Source organism: Notothenia rossii (genome assembly GCF_949606895.1).
Source record: "Notothenia rossii genome assembly, chromosome: 9".
Taxonomy (NCBI): Eukaryota; Metazoa; Chordata; class Actinopteri; order Perciformes; family Nototheniidae; genus Notothenia; species Notothenia rossii.
In genome coordinates this window covers 21,443,580-21,462,697 of record NC_136907.1, presented here as the reverse complement: position 1 = coordinate 21,462,697, position 19,118 = coordinate 21,443,580, and the positions used below count along the sequence as shown (strand labels likewise).

The 19,118-nt window shown below is 39.3% G+C and overlaps 1 protein-coding gene across 3 annotated transcripts in view; it reads right to left on the bottom strand.

Annotated features, from left to right (window-relative positions):
• LOC307018128 (uncharacterized protein) overlaps nucleotides 1-18,866 on the bottom strand; it is a 37,475-nt gene extending 18,609 nt beyond the window's left edge. For all 3 annotated transcript variants that reach the window (XR_013802336.1, XR_013802337.1, XM_079648237.1), the window contains exon 1: nucleotides 18,652-18,866. The gene's annotated coding sequence lies outside the window, so the exon portion shown is untranslated. The remainder of the gene's footprint in view (nucleotides 1-18,651) is intronic.
• Nucleotides 18,867-19,118: the final 252 nt, after the last annotated feature.

Below are 19,118 nucleotides of genomic sequence, written 5' to 3'. Positions count from 1 at the left end.
TAGCCTTCTGTCAACTTTGTTAGATTCAATGTAGCTCAATAGATATCAGACACACAGCTGCTGATGTAGTGAATGGTTTGCATAATAGCTGCTTGGCAAGCCACTGAGCGATGCAAGCTAATGTGACATCAATAGCAGTAAATGTAATAATTGAACCAGCCTGCCATTGAGCTGGCAAACAGTTATCAGACGAGCACAATCACCATTTGATTGCAGAATTGTGACACCAAATTCCCCATTGATATCCATTGACATACCATTCATACTGTGAAGAAACAAAGCTGTCTCTTGTGCAATTAAATCTATAGCAGCTCATCGATTCTCCTCGCAGACAGAGAGGCTGAAAAGGAAAAATCTCGCTTCCTTCTCCTTTCACATCAAGCAGTAAAACAAAACCCCAGCAATGCATTTAACATGCCAATCTACTGATGTGAGCTCCTACTGTCCTACTGAGAAGGCTTGTTTGAGCGGTGTAATGTGTCTGCAGGAGGTTGTACCCGCATGTGTTCTTGTCTGCTGAGGGCTGTGACTGTGCGCCTGTAAGTCTGTTGAAGATTTCTGGACACATGTCAAGTCCTTTCATGTTTTATGAGGGTGACGGCCAAGGGCTTGATCACAGCGTGAGCTAAAGGCACAACAAGGGCACCTGTCACTTGATAGCACACCTATTGTGCTTTCCTGTCTCCCAGCCATGTTTCTATGAGAAGCCCTTAAAAGATGGAAAGAGGAAAGGAGTAAGTGAGAAGGAGGGAAAGGTGGTAGGAGGACAGGGTGAGGGAAGAAAGAGGAACAGCCTTTTATCTCTTACCTCTGTGCCGCTACTCTTATAATGGCCAGAGTTAATAATTGACAGTAAAAGCTCACCAAACTGAATGAAAACAACTCAGATCCACAAAGGCTGAGTAGTGTTATTTAAAATATTAAGCTCTCCTGATGAATGAGTTCTGGTAGAAGGTGAAGTCAATGGAGGCATTTCTATGTTAACTGCAGTATGCAACAGTATTCTATTATCTTAAACAGCTAAATGTATTGTTAGAGACCCGTACACATAACAAAGGGGACATTAAGACTCACCATCCTAGCATAAGGAGTAGTGGGCATATGTTATATATATTCTCTTTGCTTGTGCCTTGCTTAAGGTTTCCCCAGCAGTTCACAGGAGGCAAACTTGCACCTCTTTGTATATGAGTCACTCTACACTTGTTCTGTATCCTGAATTTGAACCAACAACCCTCCAGTTCCCAAGCCAAGTCCCTACAGTGCCACTGCTGTCAAAGTAACATTTTCTTTAACAACTACAATCAATATGCTATACAAAAGACTTCCTTTTAACCAATATTATATATATTTCCTGCTGTTGATGCATAACTTGAGTTATATATTTAAGAATGTCTGGCATAAATGCCACATTCAATGCTGTTATAAACAAGAAAAAGCTGCTAGTTGAAACAATGTAATATTGTTTTCAGCATGAGAATGTCCAAACCTCACATTTCTATTTGGACACATTTTCCTTTGAATAAAAACTGACAAATTATTCCAATTCATTGGGTTTTGAAAGCAATTTTTGTTTCACTTGTCAGTTGTTTGCATTTTCTAGGTTAATTTAAAGGTTGGGAGTAACGCAGTTTCAACGGGGTCCCTAATTACTGTATTTAGAATGAAGGATATTACCAACACCAATAAACAATACACTTGTGAGTTGGCTATGTAGATGCCAAATTAACCAAATATCTAGTGGGAAGTAACTATTATGGTATCATTTTAAATGATAAGTTAGAAAGAAGAGGACTCGACTTGATGAACTGATCGACTCCGATCCTCTACTTCTGAATTAGAATGAAAGCTCCTTAGGCAAAGACTGAACACTTATTAGGAAGAAAATGAGATGACATTGATAAGACTTATTTGAAAAGCACTCTTGAGGCTTTTTAAAATCCCTTGACATGTGTTCTTGTTCGTGCATTAATGCTCTGTGTTATCTGTTAGAGAGAAACTGGTTCGGTAGAAGCTCATTTGCACCTTATACAACTTAACTGTACAATACAGGCGCTGAAATATAATATGCAAGTGATGCAGCAGGCTCTTATTTCTGCTGTGTATGCAGCTTCCTACAAATTGTAATTTAATCCTGAGTGCTTTAAAGCGTTTATTGCAAGTCATCCGCCTAGCTATTAGGCTGGCATTTATGGTTCATAAACAGTGTTTTGCTTTCAAACACTAATGATCATTATACATTGTTAAAAACCAAGTGTCACAGCTTGTTTTGGCTCTGCGAAGATGCAACAATAGATGTTATTTCAGGCTGGTTAGCATAGAAGTTAAATGGCTGTTTAAGGATGAATCAGGATTATACAGTACATAAACACCACTACATTATGATTACTGGCTTTGTTGGTAATAGGCTTTAGAGGAATGTGCAGCCTTACAGCCTTACCTATCAAGTGTAGTTCTGCCTTAAATGCAACTGTGAAACATATACACTTTGGGATCAAACTTAATACAATGGGTGAATAATAGCAGAAAGCATTGAGCATTGCGTTATGGCTCAATACACAAAGGTGGAAAGCACATTTACCCAAGTGCTGTTCTAAGGTATAATTTTGAGGTAGGTACTTTACTTGAGTACTTCCATTTCTTATACTTCTACTTTCAGGGGAAAAGTTTGAAAATAGGACTACTTGCTGGGAATTATTTGACTGTGGTATTACTGCTTTTACTCTTTGACTACTGCAAGCACATGACTTTAAGACGCAAGCAAATGGGAGCTTTATGCCTTCTTTCAACGAGAGATGACAACAGCATGTTTCCCTTTCTCTCTGCCTCAGTCACTCGTTTTCTCTCAGCTGTTGGTCGGGCTCAGTGCTGTATTATGGGGGAAGCCTTGCGGCACCAGGATCTGTGCGAGGCTTCACAGGCGTCGACAGGGAGCTCTCACTGATCTCCTGGAAGAAGATTTAAACTGTGAGCTCTTTAATGTGTTTCCGGGGAGGCAGGCAGGTGTGTACACAGGCCCCATCATCTCCCCCCGGAGATAGTGGTGCCTGAAATGTGAATAAATTAGGAGTGAGGCGCTGTGTTGATGCTCTAGGAGATAACCTGGGAAAGTGGGGAGAGATTCTTCTGCAAATAGTTCCCTAAGGTCTAAGCCGTGTGAGCAAAAGCTAACTATTCATCTTTGCACGTTTAAACAGGGCATAGTTATGATCTTAGCCTTGGGCGCTGTGGTGGTGATTTATTTTCATCTACTCTGCCCTGGGTTATTTCTCGCTTGCATTTTACTCACTTTCTCTTCAGCTATATTGCAGCTCAGTAATGCACACCCAAAATGTTCGGTGTCAATACAGGAGCTATGAAGTTAATAAAATGAAACAAAATTGCATGGATGCCAAAAAAGAAGAAGATTGACACAACATCCATCTACCACAACAAAAGCCCAAGCGTCTCATTAAACGACAACCAAAATGCAAATAACCCTCAAGGCTGGAGACCTTATTAATAATTCATGAATTGTTCCCATAAGCAACAACGAATCAATAATATACCCCGTCCTCATTCTGATCTCAGGGAGCTGTGTTTTTGCAACATGGTAAAACAAATAAAAATCATTTTGCGGATAAGTAAAAAAACATGACTAAACAGAAGCTTTTCTAATGGACCTGATAAAGATTGCACAAACGTCCTCAAGAAAAAGCGAATACACAGTTTCAGAGAGGAGGAGGTTTCCACTGAACATCCAAAAGTTCAAGCTAAGTATCCATACAAAGACTAATATCCCTCTAAGTGTACATCCTGGAATTCATCTTCCTCTTTACTGTCGCTGTTATGTACTTTTCCGTGTCATTATCAACCCCACCATCGTCCCCGCCAGTGTCCTGTCCTCAAAGTCAGTAGCATTTTGATTGCGATCAGCTTGCCCGGCAGTAATACAGCAGCTTAATACTAAGAGTGTGATGCTGTCAGAGCCATATGCTTCAGATGCCTCACCTAGAGCTGTGCAGATGTTTAGTATGCATGAGCTCGCAATGGAAGACTGATAGCCGTCTGCCTCAGGTCTTTTGGCTTTTACGGCCTCCTCTCCTTTGTCCCTATCATCCATAATGATTCACTCAGGACCTGATCCGAAAATCAAAACCCGATGCAAGGTTTAGAATATGCCATTAAACAAGCAACAACACATTATGCCCAGGGTCCGTCAAAGCCATTAGCGGAATTGGATCAGTCTTTAGGTTCATTACCTCTGTGTGAATTGGATAGCCTCTGTGGAACACTTTGCTTTCTAGACTGCTTCTGTTCAGGCAAGGCATTTGGCCTATTGAATACACACTTCACTACACAAATTATTTACAGAAATATACTAATTAATTGGATATTAGTCTTCACATCTATTCGAGAAGCATCAGAGAACTAGTACTCAATTACTGTACATGACTGCTTGGCAATAAAAAAAGACAAATGTCATTACAACTATTCATCTCAAATCTAAAAAGCTGAAAAGCAAAGGAGTAATATTTAAAGTGACAGGCTCACAAAGATGCTAAATTGCAATTCATACCTAATGTTGTAGTTTGACATTTTGGAAATACACCCATGCACTTTCTTAGAGATTTGAATAGAAAGTCTGCCACTTCTCTCAAAGCTGTGCAGAACTGTTTATGTGAAGCCACTATATGCTAGTTAGCTTAGCTTAGCACAAAGGCAGAAATGTAAGGAAAATGCATGCCTGGCTCTATTTAAAGGTAACATATCATTAATGCGCTTAAGTGGTGCTGAAACCAGGGGGGCTGATTTGGTTCCCTTTGAACAGAGCTTATAGCGTCAGTTTCAAGTCTTTCTGCTAAGCTGAGGTAAACTGGCTACAGTCTTTAGCTTAATTTACTGGCTGCTGTGGTTGGCTTCATAAATAGTTTACAGTCTTGGTAAATAAATAGTTTACAGTCTTGGTATTAATTGGTATTAATGTTGTAGTATAACTGTCAACAAAAAATAAAATAAATGTATTTCCCAAAATGTAAAACTACTCCCTTATGATTTCCGACACCTCACCTATTACAGTATGTTCTGTGAATCACCCCAATAAAACGCTATAAGTGTTACACATTTGACATCAATGGTTTGGAGCTTTCAATTCGATGAAGGCAATTTAACATTTATCACACTGGCTCATAAAGCAGCTGTCAAGAATATGACTCACTCAGTTTAACATTGAACAGGGTATTGTTCGCAGAGTAGTAATAACGTTGTGAGTGCAAGAATCTTGAGTATTTGATCTTTTTCGAAACACTTCAACATTTGACGAGGGATATAGCTGTCATGTCCTTATGTTAACCATTTTTACTGCCACTGGCAGGGCTTGCATGTCTGTGTTCTTGGTCACAGTAAAACTTTCAGGTCATGAAAGAGCTACATTTTCATTGTAGCGGTTACTTAAATCTTTTTGTATCCCTTATAAACTGAAATGTAGACAGACCAATAAACCATCACTCCCAGAATCCCTGCTTAGGTTAGCATACAGTATCTCAAGTATTTTACTCAAGTGTCTACTACAGCGCCCTGGGAAACACATTTATTGCCAATACGATTTGATAGCTTTATGCACAAATAAAAGCAATACCTCAAAGAACAACGATGTAATACAGCAGAGAATGTACACTTAAACTGCAAACCTTAAGGTTATATTCAAGCACATTGTTGTACTCTGAAGTTGCTTGTTTCAGTTACATTGAATCATATGTGCTACATCACACAGAAAGTGTCGCTTCCTTTGTAATATAAGCTGTTCAATGCACACTTCTTAGGTTACCAGGTTGTACAGACAGCCAAAAGCAAAACTCTCTGCAACACTCTGAAATAACTATTGGTTTGAAACTCGAAAACAAGATTAAAATGGTATCTGCAGCATATTGCTCTCAACAAAAACATCTCCAGATAGATTGTATCGTGACGCAGGTTACATTGTATTTTGGAAATCATCCCAAAGGACTTTCTTTTTTGTAATTTGTTTCCACAAGTGGAGGCAAAGAGTGACAGGGAAGAAAAAATTGCGAGATATGTGGATACAGGCACAGCTTCACAGAAAGACTACCTCATCAAAGTTAATATATGCAAAGCCATTCATGCGCTGTAGCTCCACTGATCCATTCAGATGCACAGGCACTTACAGACGCATCAGTCTGGAAATACCAGATCGACATGCTTACATGAGGTGTTTATTGATTGAATTCGAGGTTAGGATGATTACGTTCCAATGTGTTATTCCTGTTAGACACGCCATCAAAGGAATTCTAAAGCATTCTTTATTTGGCGACATGAGATTGTCCTAAGATATTTTTGTATTCAAACCGAAAACAAATAATAGCTTAGATGTGTTAAAACAAGGCTGGATGGTGCTCACAGCAGGAACATGTCCGCTGTCATGGTTCAGTTAAACATGACTTGAGTCAAGATAATGGGATGTCTGGTATCATTGTTTACAGTAAAATAAGTTAATTCTTCCCGGGAAAAAAAACAAGGTAACATTTAAATGGGTTTTTGATGATAATTCAACTGCATGCTTGGATTGTCTTTTAAATTGAATCGGTTATTTCTGTAGAATACGTTTTCTATTAATGTTTTTCGCTGAAATATTGGCGTCTACATTAAATGGGCTACTATAGGTATAAATTAAAGTGCATCCTCACTCATCACTATGGTTACCAGCTAACATTGTGGGTCTCGGGATGGCTTGGTCTATTTGTCAGTCCACTACTTTGGTTCAGACTGAATATCTCACTACTGATGGATTGCCATGAAAACGTTTGCCCAGAGGATGAATCATAATAACTATGATGATCCCTTGACTTTTCCTCCAGCACTTTCACAAAGCTGACATTTTTGGTTTTGAGTAAAATGTCTCAGCAACTATCGGATGGATTACCATGAAACTTTATAAAAACATTCACTTCCCAACAGAAATATAATGTAATTACTTTGGTGATGTTGTAACAAAATGTTGAACCCCCTTGATAATAGAGTTGCACTTCACTTCATCTGTCTCCTTTAACCACTCTATTTGTAAGTGCTGTTAGAGACACTTTCCTAGATGTGTGTGTGTGTGTGTGTGTGTGTGTGTGTGTGTGTGTGTGTGTGTGTGTGTGTGTGTGTGTGTGTGTGTGTGTGTGTGTGTGTGTGTGTGTGTGTGTGTGTGTGTGTGTGTGTGTGTGTGTGTGTGTGTGTGTGTGTGCGTGCGTGCGTGCGTGTGTGTGTGTGTGTAGCTCAGCTGTATGCTAATCTCATCTTTTATCCAGCTTATGTCTTGTTTGATCATTGACGTTTATCTGTAGTTTATCTTTCATTCTCACAGCACTTGCAGTTTCCAGGGTTAATGTCTTCTTCATTTTTTCCCTTGATGACGAGCAACCTTTTTTGTCAGCCTTCACATAACAGACAAGGGCAACAGCCACCTTCTCACTCAGCTCCCAGCTGTTTGTTGACTGGAATCAGAACACGAGTTCAGCAAGAAACAAAAAAGGACAGGGTACTACTTGACACATGGTTAGCTTGCAGGGGGTGTACACAGTGGTGGTCCTTGTGTAGTCAGAGGTCTTTCTGAAACAGTTTGACTCCCCAAGTGACATGCTCTGAAACACCGAGTTGTCAAATAAATGGTTCTCTGTGAAGTGCATTTAAAGAATCTCCTTGTGTGTTGTGTTGGATTCCCTGTGCTTTGCGGAATAGATTTTTTACAAGCCTTCAACTCCCTAACAAAGCTCTTGCTTTGACAGCTCTAAAGATGCTTTTCTTCTTCTTCTCTTCCAATGTGATGCAACATCTACCAACAATATGCACGGGTTTCGTTATGCTGAGAAACCTGGCCTCCTTCCTGCTGCTTTGTTTCCTCTTCTGTCACTCCTCCCACATTTTGTTTCTCTGCTGCTATCTTTCTCTGACATAGCTCATCACATTAGCAGGGCTGCATACTAAGCCCGCACACACACCTGGCTCATTGGACTATAGCTGTTGCGATGTCAAGCACAAGAGGGGGTTGGGTAAAGGTTTGACAGCAGACAGCGGGTTGTTGCTTAACAGACAAGCAGTGAAATGCATGACCGTGTAATTGCAATGAAGGGATAATTTGACAGCCGCTTGGTTATGATAGCCTGCAATTCTCATTGAATACACACACACACACTCTGCATGAAAAAAAGGTGCAGACGCCAAACCCATGCTCGCACAGAATACATTTTAGGTAAAGCCCTGTCATTTCTTGATGATTTCTAAGATCCTCCTAGTTTAGAGTATTATAATCATCCAAACATTTCAGCACAGGGTGACTTAATACTTGTGTGACATAGTAGTAGTTATTGTTTTCTCAGAGAAAGATTTCCATTCTCATTTCATTGAGACTGACAGCGCAATTCATCACTTGCAGGTATATGAAAATGCCTTGTTTAAACATTTCCAGTGCATCATTGCTCAAGGACTGAAAAAATGAGCACTGTATACCGGCCAAAAGTACACTTACATTTCATCTCGTCCTTTTTTCTCTCTTTTTCTTTAACAAAATGAAGCCGTCTCGCTTGTGTTTCTGTCTGCACAGGCTCCTGCTCTGCTCAAGGACACAGACAAAACTGAATAAAATATGACTGACATCCTGTCATCTCAGAGAGGGCGAGCTGTGAACAGGAGAGGGAATGTACAATCTCACCTCTGCTTATTTGTCAGCATAGACATACAGTCAGGAAGACATTGTACATGTGCACATCCAGTGAGCCTGAATATATTTTTCAGGATGTACGATGTGAAATGATTTCAGGCTACAGTAAGCACTCAATGTGAAGGAAGTTCACACTTCTAGCAGCTACCACCCTTCTTTTATCTCTTCTGATTACTGACTTCTTAAGCTCATACATTAAAACTGTAGATCCTCTGATTATTCAGGCAATTGCCCTCCCTTGTCGGTGCTCTGTTAGTAATGCCTGATGTCTCTGTAATCACACTCTAATCTACTTCTGATCCTTATCCAACACTAATCTTTTCCCTTTTTGATAATTTTCTCCTTCCAGCCCAAGTCCTCGATTGCTAATTTCCTCAACGCTCTTGTTCTTCACTCACTTATTTATTTTCTTACATCATAAGAATACCTTTGAAGGAAAGGCTTCCCCACACTCTAAGTTGTTGTGCCTTGATGTATGGCTCAAGATATTTACATGAGGAAGAAATACCCTTCCAGTATACTGTGTATACAGTAGACCTTGAAATATCTAAATGATAAACTATCATCAAGACTGTTGATACGTCGAGTACAGCAAAAAGTAGTTTTCAGGAATGTGGGGGAAAAAACGAAATCTTAACTTCGTTAGATTCAATAATGTGATGAAAAACCTACTGCTGGCTGAAATTGGGACAGACAATCCTGTCAACTAAATGTTTGACTTTTGCTCAGTATTAGTAGTTTTGCTGATAAGCTTTAATTGATGGTACATACATCCATATCAGACTGATATTGCAGCTCTTCTCATGCATAGCAAAAGATGGCCATGGTCCCTTCATTGCATCATCAATATAGATGTATACCACAAACCATGTACCATTATTAAAATATCTGTGTGTCATTTAATTTGGAGGGCTTGTTGTGTTTTACAAACATGTATTGTGAGCCCAGCGGAGAATAAACAAACATTTTGCTAGCAACACCTCATCAGGATGAAGTGACTGCAAGTCGGATTGCTGTTGCTCTTATTTCTATATTTTTGTGTAAAACATATATGTTGTTTGATATGCAATATGTTTTAATTACTAAAGAAATATTCACTTTTCTGACTGCTTGGCTCTGAAATGTGATCACTTAGAGTCACTCCAACAGCTGTGCTGCTGACCTTACAAGTGAGTTAGAGGCATCTCTTCAACTAGAGCAATTAAAAGAACAGCAGGATATAGATTTCCGTTGGCTCCGATAAATGTGGTTGGGAGAATTATAATGTGTGTGACTAATGGTACGCTCACATTATTTAAGCATGGTTCTCATTAATATGTAAAGCATCCAGCACTAGCTCTGTCTTACACACTCCTCCTGAGATCCGTTGTTCGATCAAATTATTTGCTCTCCCTTTTGTACTGTACATATGGGTGGACATACCCACTGAGATTTCACATAGTTAAAATGACATTTACATGATGTTAGATGATATCAAATGGACACTGAACAGCCTCTCGGGCTACAGGGTATTATACAATTCCCCTAGATTCAGTCACAAAGGTAAGGATTTGGAACTGGAAAGAGATTTGATGGGGGCTTATAATCCTCAACATCATTCCTCAGCTATAGTTAATGATGGATGGCTTATTGATAATGTCACACAGGGTTATTCATCACCTTCAAGGCTGAGATGGGAATGGCTCAAGCCTTGAAATGCACCCAGAATCTGGCAGGCGAAAGACAACCTGCAGTATTTCACCTCTATTCGCCAGCTTGGCCCACTTCACTCTCCATCTGTTACAAGCGCTCTATCCGTTTGTTTTGTAGCCTGCCATTCAGAGCATGCTGATGTTTCCAGCCCTCCTGTCAAATAGTGTTTTAATGTAAGTGTCAAGATGTAGTAGGCCGACAATCAATGCCCTGAATGTATTAATTATGCCATACGGGCTATCAAAGCCTAGAAGCATCCCATTAGCTCTGGGCTTGTGAGAGGCCTGCATATAATTACAAGCTGTGTGTGATCACAACCTGCGAGCTCAGAGATAAAGAGCATTAAGACGTGTATACTTTACATAAGATCTGAGGGAGATTGTCGTGGCAACCCCCAAGATATAGTGTAAGTATTCACATCTGCTTAATAGACCTTAGTTTGCCTTTTGAATATTATATTCACATTTGCCCTGTGATTAGTCAAGAAGCCAGACCTTCTGCTCAATGTTAATCAAATTAATTAGAATCATAAATGTAAACACTTTTTTCAGTGCAGGTGTGTGTGAACCATGAAAGCACACTGTAGTTAAAGAAAAGAGTACGATTTGCATGATTTGTTTTTCTAATGGTTATATGTTTCTTTGCTTTCTTAATTAGTGAGTTATTAAGGGAACACGTTTCCAAGAGCACAATTCATTTTTTTATACGTGTATCTTGTAATAATTGACAACTTACAGAAGGTGATTATCATGTTTTCCCGGTACAGTGTTTTTGAGCACAGTCCTCCTTGGCTTGGTTTATTTGGCCTGAAATTGAAGTGCTGGCCGACAATGTCAGAGAGAGGACAGACCAGAGATCAATGAATTAGATTTCTGCTTTCAATAGGTTTAACGCAAAAAGATGCTGCACTTCACTTTTGGTAACATAAGTTAATAATTAGTGATTAGTGATCTAATGACAATGGAATTCATCATTTAAATATGTCTACTCATAACCCTTATATGGGCATCCAATATTTTGGAAAATTAATTGTTTGCTATTTTATACCTAAAACCCTTATTACACCCGCACTTACACATTAAAACACCCCTTTACACAGTTATTACACTCGTATTAGAATCACATTAGTTTGTTATTACACCCATGTTACATTATGATTACACCCTCATTATACCCCTTGCTACATTATACCCATATTACACTGTTATAACTTATTACACCTATGTAACACCATTATTCCACCCGTATTACACCCATGTTGCGCCCATGTTACACTGTCATTACACTGTTATTAGACCCATATTACACTCATGTAATACCAATATAACCCCCATATTTCACCCAATTACACTGTTATTACACCCGTTTCACACATGGAAACAGCCTGTCAAATAAGTGTATCCCTCCAGGATACAGAAACCATGTAATTGTTAATTTACTCATGAGAAAAAGTGTAAATGTTTCTGCCTCTGATTTAAGTTAACAAGGGTTCACAAAGAACTAGATGCTAAATAATTAATGTCATGTGCCACATGAATCGTAGTGGGCATATAAACAGATGCTGTCGGATAAACATTCATGTCCTAGAGGTTTTTTTTTTCACATTCAAATGTTAATAATATATAATCAAAAGAAACATTTGCATGAAATAATACTCGTTTTTTAGCTGGCTTTGACATTTTATTTCTAGTGATTCTAGTCTTGCTTAGGTGGGTGTCACTGCCTCATGCCTTGTTTTTCCAGGGTGAGGATATTATCTTGAGTGAAGTACTTGCTGTACAGAATTAAAAAGCATGGGCCAATACTGCAGCTGCATCGTCAGCCGCTTTAACCGTGTGTGGTGCATTTAAGCAGATATAGACACGCTCATGAGGGTAATTTTTCATTCAACTTTTGGTGTTTCAATATCCACCTAGCCAGCAAAATCTAAACCTTTGAGCCGTGTACCAGTTCATTCACACAGACAGCAACGTAAAAGCAACCTGACTCCCTTTCAGCGTAACTCTGAGATGCCTCAACTACAGAATAAATAGCTCCTTTTCTGCTTTGGGGGATTAAAATGAAAGTGTTTTTCTATCAGGTGTTGTCATCTGTTCAGATGGATGATTGATTTGTCTTTACAGCTTTTCTGAAACCTTTAAAATGCTTAAAGGTTAAGTCAGGATAACACAATCGCTAGTCAGATTTAAATCCAACTCATTATTAGGAAAGACTGCACTGATGTTGTTTTGTTTTTACTTGAACATTAACTACTCAGGACTACTCCCAGACGGCATGCTTTGATTTGAACAGCTTTTTCTCTAGAGCTTTTAACAAATTGAAAAATACTCTAAAAGTTAAAAGTAACAGTCCTGCATTCAAAATCTTAGCTGGACAAATGATTGGCATCAAAATATACTTAAAGTAGCAAAGAAAAGCGGCAAGATATTGTAATCTAAAATATATCTGGTATCTGAATCTAAAAAGTAACTATTTACTTAAGCTGTCAAATAAATGTAGTAAAAAGTCAATTGTTGTCAAAATTGTACTTAAATACAGTACGACAGAGAGAATGTACTTTGTAGTCCACCACTGGTCTTTGGCAAGTTTTAAGTTTAAATCCACTTGTGTATCAGTCTAAAACAGACAATCAATTATTTAACAATTAGTCCGATGATGATTAATACATATTATTTTCAAAAGAAGATACCTACAGTATGTCTGAAAAATGATAGCTGCCTCAACCCCACACAATCCAAATGTATTTTATGTTGAAAATAAGTAAATCTCTTCATATTAGCCAAAAATGTATGTTCAAAATAATTTGTTCTGCTGACCATCACAAAATCCAGTGTCCCTCTTTCGCTGCAGCCGCTGGTATCCTGCAGAAACAGGATGGAGCTCTATTTGTAAATACATCACAGAGTTGTCATTTATCTCAATAGGAAAAAAGAAAGTGTGCCTTGAGAGTGACTCATTTAAACTGCAGCATGCAGAAAACAAGCTCTATGGAGAAAGAGATATTTTCAGCTGCTGGAATTTAGAGGAGATGGAGGCGGAGGACATGGAATGATAGATATTACACTAGTTTATTTCAAACTAGAACAATTCTGTGGCATTATTTAGACTTTTAAGATGTGCATGTTGTTTGTTCTCCATTTGAATATTGTCAGATTGTCACAAAGGACAGAGCGGCAAAACAGGAACATGTTTTCCAATTTTTTCATCCTTCAGTATGCTGGGGTTTTGCTGTCACAACATAGAAACATGTCTTCTTGAAAGAAATTGTTACGGTGACATTTTATATAGATTCCTTTTTTTATTTCAGCTATCATTACTTTTTTCAGAATGAAAGATATGTATTTATGTGGCTATGGATGCTACTCAGACCATTGTAACCACTACCGCGCCGGTCTGATATCTATCTTTCATTTTTTTTTGTATTTACATAGTTTATTTTATTTTACATTTGAGGTCCTTTAAACACAATAATGTACCATTCTGGCACCAAGTAAAATCCTAAGAAGAGTAGTACTTCAAAGAGATCATCCTTCTGATCCTCATAATCCGTCCAAATCCTTTGGAACAATGTCTCTACATTATGGAAATATAAAACACGAGCATTATCCTGGGGGCTCCCTGCAAGACCGTGATATTCGTGAGTCCACAGTTGTTGCATGGTCCAATGTTTTTATTACATTTTCCATATTTATGTTACATTGTGTGTTTATGATCACCTAATGAAACACAAGATGTTGTAAAAGCACAGTCATCCCTGAGGATCCATTTTGATGACGCCAGCGCCCTCAGTAATGGACTGCTCCTGTAGGTGGGCCTGTAAATTAATGACTGTAAAACGACTCATCTCCAATAATGCAAGGCGGCAACTCGTTGCAGTAGGAGAGAGATGAGAATCAAAGGGAGTCATAGTTTATTCATCTCCCTTTTTCTGTCACTTTACCACCCTTCGCTCATATATTGCTTCCCACAGAAACCCCTGCCTCAAAAGAAGAAAAAAACAGTTCTCATGTCATTTTGTCTTTTACCATCCACTTCATTTGGAGGCTTACAAATTCTATTAAGGTGATCTTGTGTGCATTGCACGGTTGCTGCAGGGGAGAGAGGGGGAGGCAGCCTGGGAGGGGGGAACAAGCCCCTAATACTAATAAACGAGCGCGACTTTGCCTCCCCTGCCCTGCGAGAAGGGGCAGAGTAATTGGAAAATATCCCTCCCTCCTGTTACAGATAAGACCCCCTCCCCATACACACAAACAGGCCAACCCTTCTCCAAGCCTTAACCCACCACCCTCTCTCTCCTGCTAGATGAAATACACAGTCCCTGCTCTTGTTTTAATGTTAAAAACAAACATCACAATTCGTCTGATTTCAGTAGCATGCCTCTGCCTGTGACCTAAGATTTTCATCATCATAACTACACTGTAGCTATGTTCGTATGACAAATAAAGAACCTTGACCCTTGAAAACCAAGGTGGACAAAAGGACAGAAGATATTATAAATCTGACATGCATTCTGCAAAGAGGGATCAGTGGAAGAGGGTGGACAGGTTCAGTAGTTCCATTGATAGACAATATAACGAGGCTAATGTCAGTGACAACGCGACAAAAAAACAAATAGCCATGGAAAAAACGAGACAAGGAAACTATTGCCTTGTTCCCAATGGTGATTTTAATGGCATATGAGGGTGTTGTTCATATTTTCAGTGCAAACCTTAGATACAAGAATACAAGGTAGAACAAGTAAACCGTGTACAGGGAATAATTTACACGCCAGGCTGTAGGAGAGTGAGCTTTCCTTTGTAAACTCCATTATTCATGAATTTGACATTGTAAAAGCAGAAATACTGCAACATATCCCTCAACCCCACAGACCTTCAGAATACCCTGCATGACTTCATTATGTTGGATTTAAAACCACACACTTCCATCAGGGCCTCTGTTGCACTTAACACGAGCAGGCTGAAATCATTCTCTTTTATCTCAAGTGGCTGAACTTGATGTTGAACTTGTCATCTCATTAATTAGTTAAAGCGGAATGTTTCTGTAATTGAGCGGAGATGTGCGGTTTAAATGAAGACATTCCTGAGTTTTGTTTGCAGTGCTAAAGATATCTTTTTTTTTTACATTACATTACATTGCATTTAGCTGACGCTTTTATCCAAAGCGACTTACAATAAGTGCATTCGACCAGGAAGATACAACCTTTAAGAAAACAGAATCATATAAGTACATCAGGTTTCATAGAGCCAAACATTTCAAGTGCTACTCAACTGGCATTTAGAAAGCCAGCCCTTTATTAGTATATAAGTGCTTTGTTAGTAATTTTATCGCTCGAAGTGGAGTCTAAAGAGATGAGTTTTCAGTTTGCGTCGGAAGATGTGTAAGCTATCTGCTGTCCTGATTTCAATGGGGAGCTCATTCCACCATTTTGGAGCCAGGATAGCAAACCCACGTGTTTTTGCTGACGGGAACTTGGGTCCCCCTCGCAGTGCGGGTGCAGCGAGCTGTTTGGCTGATGCAGAGCGGAGTGCACGTGCTGGGGTGTACGGTTTAACCATGTCCTGGATGTAGGAAGGGCCAGATCCATTCGCAGCATGGTACGCAAGTACCAGTGTCTTGAAGTGGATTCTAGCAGTTACTGGAAGCCAGTGAAGGGAGCGGAGGAGCGGTGTGGTGTGGGAGAATTTGGGAAGGTTGAAGACCAGACGAGCCGCTGCATTCTGGATGAGCTGCAGAGGTCGGATGGCACATGCAGGTAGACCAGCCAGGAGGGAGTTGCAGTAGTCTAGGCGTGAGATGACGAGAGCCTGGACCAGAATCTGCGCTGATGTCTGGGTCAGCTGGGGACGTATCCTCCTGATGTTGTAAAGCGTGTATCTGCAGCAGCGGGTTGTAGCAGCGATGTTTGCAGTGAAGGACAGTTTGTTATCTAGGACCACACCCAGATTCCTTGCAGTCTGAGTCGGGGAAACAACAGAGGTGCCGATGTTGATTGTTAGGTCAAGAGTGGGACAATCTTTTCCCGGAAGGAAGAGCAGTTCAGTCTTGTCAAGGTTGAGCTTGAGGTGATGAGCAGACATCCACCGAGAGATGTCTGCTAGGCAAGCAGAGATGCGTGGGACGACCTGGGTCTCTGAGCGGGGAAAGGACAGAATTAGTTGGGTGTCGTCAGCGTAGCAGTGGTATGAAAAACCATGCGGGCTAATGACAGACCCGAGCGAGTTTGTGTACAGGGAGAAGAGGAGGGGACCAAGAACCGAGCCCTGAGGAATATCTGACAACATAGTTCGTTTATTTAAGATATGGTGTTGTGTTAGTAGGTCAGCTATCATTTTGAGTATTTCTTCTTGTCATTCAAGCAGGCTATCAGCAGCGTTTTATTTTGGTTCCGCATTGTAAAAGATGCAAGATAGCGGCATGTTGGCTTTGTGCTATTTTCTATTTCCATCTACTTTTTTTATCCTTTCCGTTAGATTATATTTGCTTTATTTGCACAGATAACATCTACGGAAAATGACAGTACTTCTCTGAGGCAGGAGATAAAAGAGAATAACAGCCTAAGTGCCTTGAATCATCCACTGAAATAAAGAATAAAGAAGTAAATGACCTCCTCTTCGAGCTGGAGCATGCAGTGAAAGATCAACCTTGGCATTTCAAATGAGGGGGAGTTCATAAAGAGACCATCAGTAACACTGACACAAAACTGTAGTGTGTATTTAACACTGAAAAGTCAGCTGTTGAATAGAAATAATGAATACTCTAGTGCTACACTTTGAAGACCTTTGAGAACAACCTTGCACATATATTTGTTTCTTCTTCAATAGGTCTTTTTCATATCAGATTATTTGATTTTAAACAGCCTCACTTCTATTCAAAAGCCACAGTAAGCCATATCAGTATGACGGTGTGAGACAGCATGATGAAAAATAAAATGTACACATTTTCTTTTCCTAGAGGTGGAAGAAATACTATGTCCTTTACTTGAGAAATAGTACCTGCAAAAATGTTTGTATACTTTATTGGAAGTACATCCTTGTGCTAGGGTAACAGTACATGGCATTGTTATCAATTAAATGAACTTACAGCAACGTGTCAAGTAACCCTGTGATATATTATTTTATATTATATAACAAGATTGATGTGGCTAAAGTTGTGAAAATAAGTTAGGTGATTTAATGTCAAGTCTTAAGTTCAGTACAAATTGAAAATGTCCTGATTAAATGTATTGGAGTAGAAGTTAAACATAGCATAACATGAACAAACTCAAGTCAATACATACACCTCAATACCTTTAAGCTCTTTACCTTTAGATGATGGTATAAGGTCTAATATAACATTTAATTCAAACTTTATAAAGACAGAATCATTTTGGCATCCACAACTGGTGTGTGATCACATAGCGATTTAAAACTTGATTTAATCATCATACATAATCAGTCCTCTTCTTTATTGAATGTCAGATCCTTATTTCTCTGATGGTAAATGTGGATTTTATCCAATACTTAAATAGCAGTGATTGATGGAGGCATCATATATTAAGACCAGTGAGGTTTTCAAAACGTACTGTTATTATTACAGGTATAAGCCTCCGTTACATTGATCTTGTATGATCAATCACTTACTATAACTCACAGTTCTGCTCTTTGGGTTGTTTTATCTTTTAGTAAAATGTATTCTCACACTATTCAGTAGCGCTGTTTATGTCGCTTCTTTCTGTCTTCTTCTGACAGTGGGGACACGTTGACACTATTCATAATTAAGGTTTGCTCTTGAACAGCGGGTCATGTGCCACAATTTAGCAGTGGAAATGCCATGTGTTTCATGCACTTTAATGGCATTAACCACTTGTTGATAAATGTTAAACCTCCCACACACATTTGTTAAAGCCACTTTATCTTTGAGCCCCGGCGGGGACCCTGTTTTTTTTTTCAGGACACTGTGTCTCAGGGGATCTTAATATTTAAGAACCTATTAATGTGTTATACCAGATTAACGGAAATAATCTCAGCTAACTGACGATATAAACCATTTTTACCAAAACAAAACACAAGTCTCATAAGAAGCATCTAAATGACCCCTTAGCGAAAAATGCTAACGGACATTGGCACAGAACTCAAGATAAAAGTACCCTTATTACTTATCGTAGTTGCACATACAAGATATCCGATTAAAGTTGAGGTTCCACAGATTATTTAGGTATATAGTATCATCACTGAGTGATCCAAATTTGCGACAGGGGAAGCAAAAACAGACATCACAACACGTACCTTTACGTAGCTTCTAGGGAGATCGTCTCACCGTAGCTGTTCATCTGATCAAAAGACGTGTTCAATGACATTAAAACGAGAAAAAACGCGGCTGAATCGGTTAATCCATAGGTTGATAACGTTTCTGGGGAATAATTGGAATTATTTATAATCCATAATTCCATTTTTATGTAAAAATCGCAGAGCAAAAGTTAGCTGCTAATGGTAGCCACCAGAGTGGCTGCTGCTTCCGGTCTTGGCTATGTGGCAGTATAATACACACACATGACCAAATAAGGACCATGTGGGAGTTCCCCTCGATTCCATTGGCTCTGACGGTTAGAAAGAGATGTCACATCTCAAAAACCAGCAGGGGGAGCCAGAGATATGAAAAATCCACGCAAATGGCCCCAGAAGAGGTTTTTTTTGCTAAATCTGTCTAAAAATATCAAATATCACTTGTTTTGCATCAATCTTGATACAGGGTA